Source organism: Pteropus medius, unplaced genomic scaffold (assembly GCF_902729225.1).
Source record: "Pteropus medius unplaced genomic scaffold, Ma_sr-lr_union100, whole genome shotgun sequence".
Classification (NCBI taxonomy): Eukaryota; Metazoa; Chordata; class Mammalia; order Chiroptera; family Pteropodidae; genus Pteropus; species Pteropus medius.
In genome coordinates this window covers 1,742,943-1,758,628 of record NW_024351732.1, presented here as the reverse complement: position 1 = coordinate 1,758,628, position 15,686 = coordinate 1,742,943, and the positions used below count along the sequence as shown (strand labels likewise).

The following is a 15,686-nucleotide window of genomic DNA, read 5'->3' as shown; positions in this document are numbered from 1 at the left end:
AAAAAAGACACTGTCTTTCTCAATTATCCAGATGAGAAAAACCACTGATAATATGAAAGTGACACATGATACAAAGCACTATGAAATACAGTTTGACCTACTGCCACATCATGGTATTAGAACTGGAAGAAGTTTAAGAGATTATTTTATTAAAAATCCCCTTCATTTTACAAATGAGGAAACACATCTAGAGCACCAGAATCAAAGTCAAAATTCAAATTTCCCAACCCTGTGTGACTTATGCTACATCATAAGGTGTAATGAATACTCTAACCAATAAATGATGGATTGTGGGAGAACTAGAACCATTAGTAATATCTGATATGGACCATCATGCTGTTATAGCACTTTAACAATATATTTGAATGTTATGTTTGTGTGTGTCTCTCCTTACTGGTCTGCAACCTATATACAGGGATGTTTCTGTCCCTGGTACCTAGCCACAAGGCCTAACAGTCAATAAGAACAAAGGAAATATCTTAAATGACAATCATCTTCCAAGAAAAAGAGACAAAATCCAAGGACTGGTGAACTCCCGATGGAAGCTCGAGACAAGCATGGATTTACCAGGAGAAAACGGGGCTAAAAAACCAGAAATAGTCCCCGTTTCTGTCCTTCCACAACCACCCTGACACACGTCATTCATTCTGCAAGCACATACTGAACGCCAACACCGTGCCCAGTACTGCACTCAACAGAAACAAATAAGGCATAACTCCTGTTGTCGCTGCCTGATGGGAAAGGCAGCTACGGACAAAGGCGAGTCCACGTGGCGTGGGACGTGTGCTGACAGGTTTGCACCTGTCGACAGGCACTCCCCCGCTCTTCCCTGCGATTCCATCCCCCTTGCCAGCTCTCAGGGAGCAGCTCATATGACCCCTACACCTCCCCGCTCTCCTGACCCCACTGCTCTCTTCTTCTTCTCAGGACCCCGAGCCTTTCTCACCCTTCCAGCAGCTTGAGCTTCTACTCCGCCTGCTGTCGCCGGCACCGGAAACTCGCCCTGTCCCACGTGGTTCCCGGCACACGCACTCCCGGAACCCTTCTGCCCAGTTCGGCTCCCGGAGAGCCCATTTTGCAGAACACCACTCTTCCACACTTCCTCCTGTGAGTCGGGTGCATTCTAGGGAGCAACTTTCTGATGTTTAACTTCCGGCACAGCCTTTTCATGCACTTCCGGTGAGATGCCTTCGTTCTTTCTTTTCTTTCTTTTTTTTTTTTTTTAAGATTCTGTGACTCACTTCCTTCGTCCTCGAGCAAATTGGCTTCCCAGGAGGTGGCGCTCACACTTTACGTGAAATCTGAACGAGCGCCTGACCCAGACATAGACACGGCTCTCTTGCTTTCTGTTTACTCATTTCTTTCCAGACTGTCAAGCAAATAAATTATTTACTGAGTACCTACTATGTGCCAAGCACTGTTCCACGGCCTGGGGGTATAGCAGTAAAAGCTCTTGGAGCTTCTGGTGACGTTGGGAATGGGGGCAAACGATGAAAAAGAAGGTATATTTTATTATGTACTGTTAAAAAGCAGGTCAGGAGGAAAGGTTGAAGGAGTAAACTATTTTAAAAGGTTGAGAAAAACTGTCTGAGAAGGTGACAATAGAATAGACGTGCAGGAAGTGTGGGAGCAAGTCTGGTGATAATCTGAGGGCCTAGCTTTATAGTGAGCATGGAGTGCTAGAAAATGCAGTTGGAGAGAGGCCAGATGCTGCAGTGGGAAGCCATTGGAGGGTTTTTGAACAGGGCATGACATAATCTGATACACATTTTTTTAAAAAAAAAACCATGACTGCCATAGGAGGAGTGGTTGGAGAATAAGTTGCAAAGTGGAATCAGGAGTCTTTTTAACAAATGGATATCTACAGGGGAAAAAAAGGACCACCTCTACCTAAACCTCTCACCTTAAAAAGTCACTTGAAATGGATCATAGATTTATATGTCACATGTAAAACTAGACTTGCCACCAAAAGGACCATCCATAAACAGAAAAAAAGTTAAAAAACTAGATCATATTGAAATTCAAAATTTTTGCTCTTCAAAAGACCCTGAGAAGAAATGAAAAAACAAGCTACAGGTTGGAAGAAAATATTTGCAAATCACATATCTAACATAGGCCTTATATTTAAAATATATAAAGAATTCTCACAACTCAACAGTATTAAAAAATCCAATTAGAAAATGAGCAAAAGATAAGAATAAACATTTCAATAAAGAGGATCTACAGGTGGCAAATAGCATATGAAAAGGTGTTCAACATCATTAGCCATTAGGGAAATCAAAATCACATTGAGATGTCACTACATACCTATCGCAGTGTCTAAAATAAAAAAAATAGCGACACCACCTAATGCTGTCGTGGAGGTGGGGAAACTGGATCCACTGATACAATGCTGGCGGGAATATAAGATGGTACAGCTGCTCTGGAAGTTTGACAGTTTCCTGTGAAACTAAACATGCACTTACCATATGACCCAGCAATTCACTCTTGGGTGTTTATCCTAGAGAAATTAAGATATGTTCTGTTCACACAAAAACTCATACACAAATGTTTATAGCAGATTTATTTATAATAGCCAAAAACTGAAAGTAAGCCAAATATCCATCAAGTAAATGCTTAAATTATGGTTCATCCATACCATGAAACACTACTCAACAATAAAAAAAGAAAAAATTATTGATTCACACAACCACTTGGATAGATCTCAAGGGAATTATGCTAAGTGATAAAAGCCAATTGAAAAAAATTACATTCTATATTATCGCATTTATATAACATTCTTGAAATAAAACTATAGAGAGAAAAAAAATAGATTAGTAGTTTCCAGGAGTTGGGGCGGGGTAGAGGGCATAGACGTATTCCTAAAGGGGCAGCACAAGGGAGCTTTGAGGTAATGGAATTGTTCTGTATCTTGATTGTGGTGACAATTACACAAAGTTACACATGTGACAAAATTGCATAGAACTACACACACACACTCAAATGAATGCCTGTAAAACTGATGAGATCTGAATAAATCCTGTGAATTATACCAATGTTAGTTTTCTGGTTTTGATATTATACTATAGTTATGCAAGATGTTACCAATAGATGACACTGGGTGAAGGGCACATGGGACTTTCTTGTACATATTTTTTTTAAACTTCTCATGAATCTATAATTATTTCAAAATTTTAAAAAATTTAACCATAATCAGAAAAACTGGTTGAGACTATAGTGGTAGTTCAAGTAGGAGATGAGGTGGTTTGCAATAGATGGTGACAAAGGAAAGAAAGAGAAGTGGTTAGTTATAGGGTATATATTTAAGGTTAATCTCCAATATGTCAATTATGTCTCAGTTTAAAAAAAAAAAAGATTGAGTCCATAGGTAGGTCTTGATGAATAGGATGTGGGGCATGAAAGAAGAAAAAAATAGATGCCGATTCCCAAATTCTCTTTTCTTTCTTTTCTTTCTTTTTTTTTTTGAGGAGTATGCATTAAATGTCAGGTCAATAGAGTTATTTACAAAGTTCCATTTTAGTGGCCAGGGTCCATACTCATGTTAAAATGTCTATGTATAAACAGATCACATAGGTATTTGTTAAAATGCAGATTCTGATTCAGTATGTCTAGTATAAAGCCTGAAAGTTTGATAATTTCATGCTGTTGATTGATAGACTCTACAAGACCACATCCTATAGTCAGGTTCTTTTAAATGGCTGATTTAAGCTTTATTAAATGAGGAAAGTCTTGCCCAGGCAGATGCTGGAGAAGGAGGATGGGCAGTAGAAAACAGAAAGGTCTCATCTCTTTTTGGAAGCCATCCTAATTACATGACTCAATACTAACCTTCCTTTCCCAATCCTGCACACAGCCCTCCAGGCTTCCACAGGTAAATATTTCTGCCAATCACATTAGAAAATGTTAAGAATTTAGAGCTTGAAGTAATCTTAATAGATATGTGGACCAGTCCCCTCTCCAGAAATCCTAGCGAGGGGGTCCCACCTCTGCTTGAAACCTCCAAGAATGGGAATTTATTACCTCAAGCATCCTATCATTGTTCTTCCACCCATTCCTGCTAAAAACAAACAACAACAAAAACTGCCAATCAAATGTATTCAACCCTCAAAATAATAGTAGGAATAATGTTTAGTGAACTGCAGTAAGAAGGGGGGTCACCGGGATGCCTAAATAGAGCAGGGGGAATATTTTATAGAGAAGGTAGGATTTAGATACACAAAAAGAAAATAGTAAATAGATAAGTCTATAGGTATCGTGGGATCAGGAAAATAACCAAGAGCAAAGGATGGAAAGCAAGCAGGGAAAAGTAGAAAACGTCTGAGAAACTGATTAAACACTCCTAAAAAAATGCTGTGGACCAGTGAGGGATAAGACCACCAGATAAGTGACAAGCTTTGAATGCTAATCTAAAAAATTGAGAGTTTAGGCTGTAATTAATGGAAAGTCATTGAAGTTTAGGAGATAGAATAGAGACTTGAGAAACATTTTAAGTTCTAGAACAGAAAAACTGTTGAGGCCATCTAATTCACTCACTCACTTTATATCACAAAAAGACCAAAAGAGATGACCCAATTTTTCCAGGAATACGCAGGTGCATGGGGAGAGCTTTGTTTTAGACAGTGAAGAATCTAGTTATAATCTGAAGGGTAGATTGGACAGGGAGAGGCTAAAAGCAGAGACCAGTTAAGAGGATGTTGACATTATCGATAATCAAGATATAAGGTTATCACTTCCTCTGAATTAAAGTGGTCAAAAAAATCTTTATAATAAAATTCCATAAGAACTAACATATTAAAAAAAAAAAGAAAGAAAGAAAAATGTTGAAGAGGTGTACTTAGGGATTTGGCTTACAGAATTTATCTGCTTAAAAAGCAAATGAGAGGCCTGTTAACATATCCGCACCATTACAGGTATTTAAGTGAGAGACTAGCTGCTTGCATATCTCAGGTGTGATGACCTGCCTGTACTGTGAAGAGAAACCTAAGTTAACTATGCCAGACAATAACATCATTAACTATTCCAAAAACTGAGTTCCATTTAAAGGCCAATAAAGTTAGAAAAATGGCTGCTGAATACAGTAAGTGATGATGTTTTTGTATATGATTAGTAAACATTTCTCCTCTGCTAAGCCCAAAAGAAAAATTCAGAGACACAAAAGTCAACCTTGGGTAAAGCATATTGTTTTTGTGAACTCTTCTGCAGGCCTGAGAGCATACATAGATTTTTCTACAATCACCAGCTCAGCCCTAAGCAGCCTCCCAGGATCTGAAAACACACCTCTTACATGGGTGCCCGGTACACACATACACATCTTTCATTCACCAAACACTTCCTCCCTTGTCCTATAATCACATCTTGACATTTCACTACTTTCAGGAAATATTTTTCTAGTAGATTAGAAAATGCAAATGATCTTGAACTCTGCCCTGTCCAAAGACCCAGCTTTGACAATTATATACTTCTCTATTTCCACAGCAACAAAAGCACTGACATCTTTGCTTGCAAACAATATTTATTTCACAATCTATTAAATGTTTATTCTCTTTTCTAGATGGCATTGATATTATATGTCTGTCTGCATCAGCAAATTTTTATGATTTTAGGCTCTGTCACTTTTAGTGCACTGACAGAATTTCAAGCAATAGCTGCTATTGTTGGTGCCTGATAAAAACTGTGTAATAAAAAACATATTCTGATAGACTAAATCCTATTTGTAATAGTCTGAGGAATTAACAGTTTATTAACAGATATTATTAACCTTTCTGATCCAAACAAGTTTGTGCATTTACCAACTCTTAATCCGGAAGATCTAATCTTGTCTCCAAAGCTTGCATCTTCCTTTTCCAATCCAATTTTTTGTTGCTGAGCATGATGTCAATTGTTCCATTAATTCCTGAAGCTCAGCCTCACAAGGAGAAGCTCTGTAGAAAGTAAAATATATTTTTAAAGAGTGAAATGTAAGAACAAGAAAATTATTATATTGCTCCAAATAGATAATTTCCTCAAATCGATTAATTATTTAAATAAGACGTCTGAAAGGTAGAGGTTAATTTTTAAATTAAAACTAAAAGGTAATTTCAGAGCTAACAGTGTATATATATTAAATTTGTTAAAATGACATTTTTTTGAAGTACAGTTGCTGTCATATATAATCAACACATTGATGAAGTCACTGCCTCCATTCTCTCAGTGCAAGCAGCAACACCTGGATCTCCTTGACCCAATAGTTTTGAATGGTTTATTCAACCGCAGATAGATTCTTCTTGGAATACACTGCATTCCGAAGTCTCCCAGCATTCCAGAGCTAAAGCCAAAGGCTCTCAATTTTTACTTAACCTAAAACAAATTTGAGGAAAGGAATTACTAATTCCTCTGTAAATAACCTAATTGAATTTTTTTAATACATATATATTTTATTATTATAGTGACATTGGTTAATGAAATCCAGTAAGTTTTAAGTGTACAATTCAACAATAAAGTATATATACACACACACACACACACACACACACATATATATATATATACACATAGCATTGTGTGTTCACTGCCCTCGATTGAATTTTAATTGGAGTTCTGATGTGGAGAAAAACAGGAGAACTTAAAAAGAATGGTTTCCACACCATTTCCTTTTTTATAACAATGTGTATCACCCTTTACTGTAAATACATTCTGCCTATTTTTTCTGCTACTGTAAGATCTGAAAGAAAAGGACTATATCAGTCTTGTTCATCATTGTCTCACCAGAGCTCAGCACAGCACCCCAGCACACACCAGAAGCTCAATAAATCTTTGAAAAATGAAAAAATAAAAAAATAAAATAAAAATCTTAGGATAAACTGACAAGAATTTGGGAGTTGGTTATATGTGATGAACAATGGATAGAGAGGAACTATATCATAGCAGAGGTAGTGCTTAAGAGCATGGTTTTGTTTTCAAAAGATGCGAGTGGATTCTTGGCTCAGTCACTTATTAATTATGTGACCTTGGACAAGTTACTCGACATCATTAAGCTTCAGTTTCATGTTTGCTAAACGGCAGTAATAATAGTTACTACATCATAAGATTTTTGTAAGAATTATATAAAGTAATTCAACAAAAATTTAACACAGTGTCTGTCACATAGTAAATAATAAATATCAGCTGTTTGGTTTTTTTATAACTAAGGGTGACAAAATTTTACACCTAAGAAACTGATAATAACGATATTAACAGAAATAGGGAAGACCAGAAGGAGCTAGCTAGAGGAAGATGAGCCTGGTGCAATGTTGAATCTGATGGAGGATGATACAAGAGAGAAAATATGCAGTAATCAATTAAAGATAGTTATTTGAGGTTCAGAAGAGATGCTAGGCCTAAGGAGAGACATGTGGGAATTATCCGCATAAAAGTGAGTCTAAAAAGCATTTTTTAAAAGGAGCAATAATTACCATTCACTTGTTACACAGAAATGAATAATAGTAACATTTATTGAAAGATTGCTCTGTGCCAGGCACAAAGTGCTTTACTTATAGTAACTTGTTTAATCCACACAACCACTTAATGGGGTGAATACTACTATTATCCACATTTTTAGGTAGGGAAACTGAGGCTCATTCAGGGTCAATAACTTGTCCAAGTTCAGACAGCTGGAAGAGGTAGAACCAGGATTTAAAGCCAGTCCTTGCAATGCCAGCATGAGAGCGTGAGCTCTAATCCATGTGTGTGCTGCACAAAGCTTTATTCTTAGGTCTCGCTTCCATGGGTGTATCACTATGGGGTGCAAAGAAATCATAATTCAAGACCAACAGGACAGCTATCTTTAATACAGTACAAAGAATAGAATTGATTCAGGTCATGACTGTCTTGTTATTAATGATTTAAAGAATCAGAGTAACTAATGCATTATGCCCACATGTGAGAAACAGAAAGGCATCTTGGGATGCAAGGCAAAGAGAGAACATTCATAACAGTAATTGGGAACAAGCCCCCAGGGAATCCTCATGGCCCATAATCAAGAATGAAGTATGAACCCTCCCACCTTTGACTCCAGAGTCAAACTACAAATCAAACAGCAGGATCATTTGGTGAAGGTAATTGCCTCTGTTTCACAAAAACTATACACAGCTCATCTGTCTGCTTCTGGCTCTAGACTATGCATATGAAAACTACCTCCTCAATCTTATGAGTGAGGCCCTGATCTCAAAGAGATGGCTGGAGAGAGAGAGTTTTTTGAGAAACCTGCATTATTTGCTGATTGGGGAAGGAAGTCTTGAGAGTCTCCTCACATAGTCTGGTGCAACAACTATATTAGGTGGGCACTATTCTAATTCCTGTCTTACAGATGGGGAAACTGAAGCACAGGAAGGTTAAATAACTAACTCAAGGCCACAAAACTAGTAAGTAGCAGAGCCTGGAAGTGAATCCATCTGATTCTTGCTCCAGAGCTTACATGCTTAATTACCATACTATGCACCATAGACGATGATGTCCTCAGAAATCATAGACTTCCCTGGCCCAATGAGATCTTAAAAGTCATAGACCAACCACAAGTACAACAGTCATCTTTTTTCCTCCTATTGAACAGTATTGCCTTCCTCTGAAACCCTTTTGTTGTCATGCCAATGAACAGTGACACTAATGCCATTGATCTTTTCTCCTTAAACTCCTTGATCCCATGTATTTTTACATTCTTTTACCATCCTTCTCTGGATTCTACTTTCTAAGCTTAGGTATAATAGAGCCTTTAGCAAAAACATAGGCTCATTACCTATAACAGTCTCTCTGTGTGCCATGGCCCTGGCCTAGTCTTTCAGGCTAAAACTCCTGAAAGGGGGCATTTCAATGGTGTGTTAACCCAATGCACAGAAACAATGGACAGTGATTGCTTAAGCCTTTTAGTAAAAAAGTTTTAGGCCTGGGCCTATAACTACCCACCATGACCTGCCCATTTAGGAATTTATGATCAGATCAGCCTATGAGATTCCTTTCTGTGGAAACTCTTTTTTCATCCACAAAATGTTGGTGTAAGAAATATCCAAACCTCCAGAGAATTATTATACGAGTTTATATGAGCCAAAACTTGTCAGGAAGCAAGATCTCCAACCTTTGAAGGGTATTACTTCTGCTATTTCAGAAGTGTGTTAACCTAGATGCATAAGAAAAATGGACAGAGCTTGCATAAAACCTTTCACTAAAGAAGTTATAGGCCTGGGGAATGATTACCCAGAATGACCTGCCCATTAAGGAATTTATGATCAGATCACCCTGTGAAGGTACTTTCCATAAAACCTCTTTTTTGTCCACATAAATAGCAAATGTTGGTTTCTCACAGTTATAACAACTGGGAAGTTCAAGATCGTGGTGCTGACAGATCCTGTGTCTGGTGAGAATCCCCTTCCTCCCTGATAGCAGTCTTCTCACTGTAACCTCACGTGGTGGAAGCAGCAAGGGATCTCTCTGAGGTTTTTTGTTTTGTTTTTTAATTATACGTTTATTTATTTATTTATTTATTTACTTACTTACTTACTTTTATGGTGGCATTGGTTAATAAAATCCAAAAAGTTTCATCTGTACACTTTAACAATAAGGCATATATATATTTACACTGTGTGTTCACCTCCCATAGTTAGATTTCTTTCTGTCCCACATTTTGATCACCTTTACCCCATCTACCTCCCCCCTTCCCCCACTCTCTACCCTCTGGTAAACACTAGTCTATATAATCTGAGGTCTTTTTTATCAGAATACTAATGCCATTCATGAGAGCTCCACCCTGTTGACCCAATCACCTCTTAAAGGTTCTACCTCCTAATACCATCACCTGGGGGGGTGGTTAGAATTTCAACATGAATTTTTGGGGGACATAAATATTCAGCCTTTTGCAGTGAACAAAACCAAACTTACCCAAAGTCTACGGCAGAGCCAGCACGTCTGCAATCAGTTACCCTTCCTCCCCCGCAGTCATTCTGGGAGCCTAGTACTTACCAGGCAGGTATGGCTCTGCCATCTCGATACAAGGCCTGTGTGCACCACAACAGGACAGAGAGAGCTGGAGAGTCATGCAGTAGCTCTTAAATAATTGGTTTGACCTAGAAGTGACACCTATCACTGCTCTTTTCAGCCCATTGACCAGAATTAGTCAAATGGCTAAGAAAGCTAGACAATATGGAGGAGCAGGTGGCATTCTGTCAGCAGGCAATGTCTTTGCCTTCATCTCATTAATGTATTTTACCTTGTAATCTTTCTTCCTTTCCCAGTCTAGTCACAGCCCATCTACTTGTACCTTGGACTTTAACCTTTTACCTCTAAATCCGCAAATTATAGTTTAATCTGATTCTTGTGCTTTTGAGTGTTTTATCTCCTTCTAGATGACCCTGCTTCTGCCCTTTCACTAGCATGCCTCACAATTGGAATATTTTCTCCCTGGTCCCCATGCTTAGTTTTGCATCTAGTCATTTTCCAGGAGCTATCCAGCTGAGGGTGTTCTAGGAAGACCACCTAAACTTTCTGTACTTAAACTTTCTGTTATTAAGAGCAAAAAACACTCTTTCTCTGGAGCAAAGTGAAAAAAGGGAAACTGGAAATACTGAAGGGATTAAAGCAAGTTGAACAAATTCTCTGGAAGCCAGGCACAGGAGCCACCCCTGGTCCAAGGACAGTTTAATACAGGTCAGACAAAAAGAGCCCTGGGGGAAGGGCTTTTAAGCTTACAGAATGAGTCACCCAAAGATGTGCCTTAGTAGTATGCAGATTACTTTGAACTAAAGGCAATTTTAGCTTCAGTCTCAAGAGAAACTCCTTTCTCCTCCCCTTAACTATCTAGAAGAATTTGAATTAGAGGCCTTGCCCATACGAGATTATCAGAGATAACTTGTTTCCACATATCTACAGGGCAAGGCAAACTTTTATTAAAGATCTGTTCTTCTTATCCTACTTACATCACCAAAACTATGGGAAAGGGGCTTTGGTTCTTTTGGCTGGCTAAATAAAAAATCAACAAGAGGCAGATTGATAAGGGAAAATCGAATTTAATATCATGCATGAGGGGAATCTCTCATGTATGCGGAATCTCTGACTCTCTCATGTATGTGGGGTTCCTGCACGCAAGATATTAAATTTGATTCTCTCTTGTTAATCTACTTCCTGTTGATATGTTTATTCAGCCAGCCAAAGGAACTAGAGGAGGGAAAGGGGAATTTTTTCCCTTTCCCACAGGCCCCAAAGCCCTCTGGTAAAAACAGGTCTTCTTCTGCCACAGTTTACTCATATTCTGATCAGATTGAGCATTAGTGTCATGATTTTGTTCTTTATTAAACACACCGCAAGAGCAGTATTTAAGGAAACTTAAAGAAAAATTAATTTTACCAATCTAAAAATTATTGTTCTTTGCATGCTTCTTTCCAGTAGTAAAGCAGGAAAAAAAATATTTTCCTCTACCTATATTGGATTCTTTAGCTGGGACCCTATAAATTAGACTGGTCAAAGACAGATTAACAAAACAGAAAGAGGGAGAAAAAATGGCATAGATGATAGAGGCTCTGTTCATCCCTCTGGTGACCAAATCAAAGTTGTGACAGAAATAAGGAACAGCAATAAGGAAAAATCGCCTGGGATCTAGAGGAATAAGCTATACAACTAGGGAGAAGTCCAAGAAAGCACCCTGCAACGGCAGAAGGTAGGACAGGGCGAAGACACCGGGCTGCCCACTCCCGAGCAGCTAAGTGAGATGGAGGCTGCGGCAGTGGCAGTGGCAGACACCTCTTAAAGGGGCCAATCAGCATTAGTGAAGAAAATCAGATGTTGAACAGCTGTTTGAAGAAATAACGATGAAAAACTTCCCTAACTTGGTGAAGGAAATGTACATAAAACCCCAAGAAGCTCAGAGAATTCTAAAAATCAGGGATCCAAAGAGGCCCACACCAAGACACATCATAATTAAAATGCCAAAGGTTAAATACAAAGAAAGAGTAAAAGCAGGAAGAGAAAAACAAACAATTACTTATAAGGGAACACCCATAAGACTGGCAGCTGATTTCTCAAAAGAAACTATGCAGGACAGAAGAAAGGGCTTGGCAAAAAATATTCGACAGGATGAAGACCCAGGATATACAACCAAGAATAATTTATCCAGCAGAGCTATCATTTAGAGTTGAAGGATAGATAAAGAGCTTCCTAGACAAAAATAAGCTAAAAAAATTTATTACCACCAAGCTAGTTTTACAGGAAATGTTGGAGGGACTTCTTTAAGAAGAAAAAACATGTATCAAAAACAGGAATAAAGAATGGTAACAATTACGTTCCTGTCAATAAGTACCTTAAATGGAAAAGAATTAAGTGCTCCAACCAAAAGATAGAGTGGCCGAAAGGATAAGAAAACAAGCCACCTGCATATGAAAAGGAAGGGGATGGAAAAAGATATTGCTTTGATGGACCTAGAAGGTATTTAAGTCAGACAAAGATAAAAACTATATGATTTCACTTAATATGTGGAATCTAAGGACTAAAAAGAACAAACTAATAAAAAACAGACTCAAATATAGTGGACAATTTGGTGTCGGACAGAGGGGAAGGGAGTTTGAGGGACTGGGAGAATGGGGTGAAGGTCTAAAGAAGTACAAATTAGTAGCTGATGGATGATCATGGGGGTGGGGAGCATGGCGTAGGGAATGCAGTTAGCATTAATACATTGGCTAGGTGGAGGGCCAGGGGAGGGAGAGTGCAATTGGTGGGGATCGTTTTATAAACTATATAGATGTCTAACCAACATACTGTATACTTGAAACTAAAATAAAAATAATAATAATTAAACAAAACAAAACGAATAGACAGAAGTTGATTAACATGTGCATGGCCTATCTAGACATGGAAACATCCAGTGATGAGCAACCCAAAGGGGTGCCTTTAGAATTTGGGCTTTTATACCATCTTAGGCTAAACAAAGGAAAGTAATTTGGGGGCATCTAGACAGGGGAAGCAAGTTGTGGGTAGGTGACTAGGAAAAATATGGTAAACACCTGTTCTTTAGTAAGTTTGTCATATAGATTTATGTGGTGTCTTCTCCATTAATAAGAGTTGTCAAGAGTAGTCCTCTTTCTGGTTAGGGAGAAGGGAAACACCTTTTATAAATTTCCTTTGTAAAGGTAATTTTCCTTTACAAAGGAAAACTTGTGCCCTGTTTTTAGAGCTTTTCCTGAGTCTGCTGGTTCTTGATGGCCTGTAGCTCAAAATAATCCATATGCCAAAGCGGCAAACTGCATTTTGGGGTGGCATATTCTGGTATTCTTCAGAGTCTTTGTTCGTTTTTACATATTTGTGATTTTGCCAAATATACAACTAGCAAACAAGTATTTTCTTTAAAAGGGGTATATCCCTGAGAAAAGAACACATAAAGTGGATGACTTAGTTGTTTATATTTTAGTAAGAATTAGCCTGAGGAGCCATCTTATTCTTTAACAATTGGTTGGGATCAAGACATTAAAGGTCAGGTGCAGAAGTAGTAGTCGTGGAGCTGGTGGGGCTGTGATATCAGTATCAGCTTTTGGCTGTTCTACGGTAGCAAACAATTATTGAGTCTTGGAGAATGGAAGGCCAATGGAAGTAGAATATTAAAATTAGGAAAGGTATCAGAAAAAGAGAGTGGTTGGCTCCAAAAGCAAATTTTGCCAGCCTAATAATTTTAAGATGAGATCTAGTGAACAGGGTCTTAAAACTCACATATCCAACTCTAATCTTTGTTTCCCTTGACATCATCTCTGCCATGTGCTGCCCAAGCTGGGTTTAAATTACTTCATTGCTGGGGACCACACTATTTTCTAAGATCTCCCTAATCATTGTTGGACAACACCTACTAATTAAAAAAAATTTCTTATATTGAGAAAAAAATATAGCTGCTCATATCTTTGGTTAAATTCTTACCTTTAGTCCTCCTCCTACATGACGTGTTGTTTGAAGACAGCTCATTAATCTTCTTGAAGGCTGTTCTTCAAAAAGGAATCATGTCCAGTAACTTCAAGCTTTCTTTTCATGTCAAGGCTTCAAGTCCCAACCGGGCCATTTTCCCTAGAACATACTTGCCCTCTGTAGTTTTCAAGGAACAAACCATCCTGAATAAGTTTTGAGAAGAAAATGTAGAATCTTTCCAAGAGAACAGACACTGCTGAAGACACATTGAGTATGATTTTGAAATAGTGACTGTAGTAAGAAGAGACGTCCATAGCAAAGGGAGCTGGGCTTGGCCCCTTGCTAATAATTCTACAGCAATTAGTAACCTTAGCTTACATTTATTGAATACTTATGGGCCAAGCACTATTCTGCATGCTTTATGTGTATTATCTCATTGAACCTTCACAACAGCCCTATGAAATGTGTACTCTTGATGGAAGGTGGGGCAAAACTCCCCTGAGTGGGGACTCAAGTTCTACACTGAGAGAGGTAGTAAAGGTTCTTGATTGTGCACAGGAAAAAATTCAAGCACACGCCAGAATTGGAGACAAAAGAAAAGTTTATTAGAGAAGGAATAATGTTCCATAGATAGAGCATGGTCTCTATTCTGATACAAACAATGAGACAAACCTTGAGCGTTTGAGGAATTCAGTTTATATGTGATTTTTAGTTTCTATGAATTACAGTTTAAAGACTTAGTTTCCCTATTCCTTTGATGGTATGGGTATGCAGAGTGAAAGGTATGGGTATGCAGTGTGAAAGGCATGCTGGCGATCTCAGCCTTTGTTCTATAGGTTTCCCATGGTCTGGTCATAGGGAATGAATAATTGGGTTTATTTTGTGTGGAGTAGGACATAAAGACTCTGTTTTCCTCTCCTGATATGGGTAAATAGTTTGTTAGTTATCCCATCAGGAATCTTCCTTTGTTCTGTAGGTTTCCCATGATCTGGTAACAGCACAGTTGTAGACTCTGAATACAACTCATCAGTTTGTGTAGTTCTCATGCCTGTTTCCTGTATCACTCTTATCTCAAACCTTTATAGATGAGGAAACTGAGGTACAGAGAGTAATTTGCTCAAGGCATCACAGGTAATAAGTGGCAGAAGCACAATTCAGATCCCCAGCAGCTAGCTCCAGACCTGTTATACTCTCTCAATGTTGTTTATTGCTTAGTGTTTGCCTGGGATTTTGAATTTTAACATTTTTACAAAGCAATAAAGAATACAACCCTCTGAATCTCGCTTTCTGCTAATTTGATAGTGATCAACAGAATGTTATTCCTCTACATGTAACATTTACATTATATTAGAATGTGACATCAGCCAAGGATATGTCTCCTTCCAGACCTATGGTCTTATGTCAAATGTATTAACTGGCTTTTGACTTAGGAATTGGAAGAAAGGGAGGTCGAATGAGACACTGCTGGAAGTTCAGAGCTCTAAATACTCATTCCAACACAGTCATAGGTTTACATGTAACTGTGGATGATTCCTCAGTTATAAAATGAGGGAATTAGATTCCATTCTGTACTGGCTAAGGGATCTCCTAATGCTGAAATCTCATGTCCAAAGGAGAACGCTTCCTACCAGGAATTTCCAGCACTGTGGCAGAAGAAAAGAGAAAGAGCAAATATGTATTTTGAAAGAGGCAGACTCTCTGATGCCCCTTGAGTCACACACATCAAACTGAAATGAACGAATGAGTGTCTGTTCCCTGCTTCTGACGTGTGAAGTTGTCGATTGGGCAATGGTTACTACGCTTAA

General features: G+C 38.3%; 1 protein-coding gene across 1 annotated transcript in view; it reads right to left on the bottom strand.

The window, feature by feature from the left end:
- The window catches only part of NME1 (NME/NM23 nucleoside diphosphate kinase 1), a 6,864-nt gene extending 5,844 nt beyond the window's left edge, over positions 1-1,020 (bottom strand). The window contains exon 1 of the mRNA XM_039846397.1: positions 947-1,020. The gene's annotated coding sequence lies outside the window, so the exon portion shown is untranslated. The remainder of the gene's footprint in view (positions 1-946) is intronic.
- Positions 1,021-15,686: the final 14,666 nt, after the last annotated feature.